This window comes from Petaurus breviceps, unplaced genomic scaffold (assembly GCF_028583685.1).
Source record: "Petaurus breviceps papuanus isolate PSGF00001 unplaced genomic scaffold, PetGlider_PUasm1.0 125, whole genome shotgun sequence".
NCBI classification, from domain to species: domain Eukaryota; kingdom Metazoa; phylum Chordata; class Mammalia; order Diprotodontia; family Petauridae; genus Petaurus; species Petaurus breviceps.
This window is the reverse complement of record NW_027185653.1, coordinates 5988424-5990417: the sequence shown is the minus strand read 5'-3', so window position 1 is coordinate 5990417 and position 1994 is coordinate 5988424.

Genomic DNA, 1994 nt, shown 5'->3' with positions numbered 1-1994 from the left:
AGCTAGTAAGTGTGTTAAGTGTCTGAGGCTGGATTTGAACTCAAGTCCTCCTGACTTTAGGGCCCATGCTCTATTCACTGAGCCACCTAGCCACCCTCTGGTAGCTCTTTTTTTTTTTTAATATTTATTTATTTTTAGTTTACAACATTCAGTTCCACAATCCCTTGAGTTTCAAATTTTCTCCCCCTCTCCTTCCCCCCCTCCAATGGCAGCATGCAATCTGATATAGGTTCAGTTCTACAAATACCTTCACATTAAACATTAGTCAAGTTGTAAAGAAGAATTATAGTCAATGGAGTAAACAACGAGAAAGAAGGAACTAAGTAAAATAAAACACGAAAGTAAGTGAGCAAGTAGTTTGCTTCAAACTGCATTCAGATTCTGTAGTTCTTTCTCTGAATGTGGACAGCCCTTTCCATCATGAATCTTTGGGAATTGTCTTATAACCTTGCATTTCTGAGAGGAGCCCAGTCTATCAAAGTTAGCCATCACACATACGTTGTGTCTGTAATTGTGTACAAAGTTCTCCTGGTTCTACTTTCCTCACTCAGCATCTGTTTATGTAAGTCTCTCCAAGTTATTATGAAGTCGGTCTGCTCCTCATTTCTTATAGCACAATAGTATTCCATTACATTCATATACCACAGCTGGTTTAGCCATTCCCCAATTGATGGACATTCCCTTGATTTCCAATTCTTTGCCACCCCAAAAAGAGCTGCTATAAATATTTTTGTACATACGAGTTCTTTTCCTACTTTTATGATCTCTTTGGGATACAGCCCTAGAAGTAGTATTACTGGGTCAAAGGGTATGCACTTTTTTTAAAGCCCTTTGGGCATAGCTGCAGATTCTCTCCAGAATGGTTGAACCCATTTACAACTCTCTGGTGGCCCTTCTAACTTTTCAAAGCACACAAAATAGTAACTGGTCTATTCTCTCTCTGATACACATTTACTTAAGATCAGGAAAGAATAAACACTAAAGGGACAGAAAAATATGAACACATGATAGTGTGATGATGATGATACCTCTCTGGGGAGCCATCAGGCCACTGTCACATCTGCTACTAATGCACCACCCAAGCCCCACTCCCAACCTGCAGCTTTACAATATTTCCTTCTTTTTCCATGGAAAGCTGCTAGGGCATATGGAGGTACTTTATCTGTTCAAGCTTTTTGTATGCATAATCAGTTGGCTCATCAGACAATTAAAAGGTTTTTTTTTTAATCACCCATGTCATAGGCTCACAGGGAAGTTAGAGGATAGACGAATATGTTCCAAAACAGGAACAAGAATCCCTGCATCATGTCACACCTTTCCAGGAGTAGACTGACCAAGTCTTCATTTGGATAGGCTACTTGCAGTGAATATTACACAGGCTTACAACACTCTACCCCCTACACTTGAAATACATTCCCTCCTCCTCATTATAAGCACTTAATATATGTCAAACAGAAAATAGGTGCCTGGGATACAAAAGTAAAAGCAAAGTCATACCTGACCTTGATGAAATTACATTCTAATAGAGGACACATCACATATAGGGGAATGATGGCCAGGGAGAGGTAATTTCATTTGAAAAGTTAGAGGGATTGTAAGTAGAGCCCTTCCAGTAGCAGGCACAATGATGATTTGATTAAAATTCGAGAACTGAGAATGAGAAGTAAGGAAGAGGCTAGATGAGCTGGTGAGAAGTGTGAGGTAAAGAGGTGTAAAGGAAGTGTGGCTGAAGCAGCTAGCCTGCTGTCAGCAATGAAGACCTGAGGCGCCCCATTTCCCCCTGAGTGACTAATACTAAATTTCAAAAAAAATTTTTTTGAAAACCATATCAGATTTTTATATCTAATAAGCTTAAAAATTTAAACTACCAAGGGAAAGACTTGCATCCTCCTAACTCTGAGTCTTTGGGCATATAATGATATTGATATTAACATGTAGCCTAGGGGTGGCCAGGTGGCTCAGCGAGTAAGAGCACTGGCTCCAGTGTTGGGATG